The following is a 1,055-nucleotide window of genomic DNA, read 5'->3' on the forward strand; positions in this document are numbered from 1 at the left end:
ACCGAAAGGCACCGCCACCCCGAAACCCTCGGCGGCGGCGGCGCCTCCTCGGACCCGGGGTGGTGACTGGGGGCGCCGGCGTCCTTGGAACCAGCCCCGGGAAAGCTCTCCGGCCCCCGCCCAGCCAGCCGCTGCCAGGGAGCCGGGAGTTGGGATCTGACGCCACACAGGGAGCCTCGGGCCCCCACCAAGGCTCCCCCTAAGCTGAGGAGTCTTGTGAGCAAAGGTTCCACTCTGTGAGCTGAGAGTTGTGAGCCAGCGATGGGGCGACTCACTGCACAGATCAGTTTGCTCTGGAGCCCCCTTCCTTCCTGAGCTGAGACAGAAATGGGTGAGCTGGAGGCTGAAAAACGGGGAGCTGGCTCACACTCACTCCGCTTAGAGGGAACACTGCCCCCCCACCCACAAACACCCTGCCATGATGCACGAGACCCTCGAACCCAGGCCCTGCCTGGCCTCGTGGTGTGTCCCCCCCCCCTGCCTGGCATGTGGAAGGTCCCTGGCTCAGTGTGTGTGGGGGGTAGAGCCTGGGGAGCCCTCCCCAGCCGACGGAGGGAGAACAGGCTGACCCCGGGAGAGACCCACCCAGGTTCCACTCCCTCACCCCCCCCGACACCGAGACCAGGTCTGGGCGGCTGAGCTCCGCCACTTTCTCACTGGTGCTCCTCGGGACTGACCTGGACCAGTTCCCCTCCCCCCTCCCCCTGTGGGAAAAGGGGGCTCTGCAGCCAAAAGAGGCTTTGGGCCCCCTCCTGCCAAAGCGCCTGGCGAGGGCCCCCCCCTCCCCATCAAGCGCCAAAGCCTGTCAAGTTGGCTTTCAGAGGCTGCAGGACCAGCCCACGTTTGTTCCAGAGGAGCCCTTCCCAGACAGGGGTTCCTTCCCTTTCCCAGTCACAGGGCAGGGCTGGAACTCTCCCGCGGATGAAGAAGAGAAGAGATTGGATTCATACCCCCCGGCCCTTCACTACCCAAAAGAACTCTCAGAGCGGCTTGCAGTCTCCTTTCCCTTCCCCTCCCCACAACAGACACCCTGTGAGGTGGGTGGGGCTGAGAGA

Source organism: Gekko japonicus, unplaced genomic scaffold, assembly GCF_001447785.1.
Source record: "Gekko japonicus isolate JY-2015 unplaced genomic scaffold, Gekko_japonicus_V1.1 scaffold1471, whole genome shotgun sequence".
Classification (NCBI taxonomy): Eukaryota; Metazoa; Chordata; class Lepidosauria; order Squamata; family Gekkonidae; genus Gekko; species Gekko japonicus.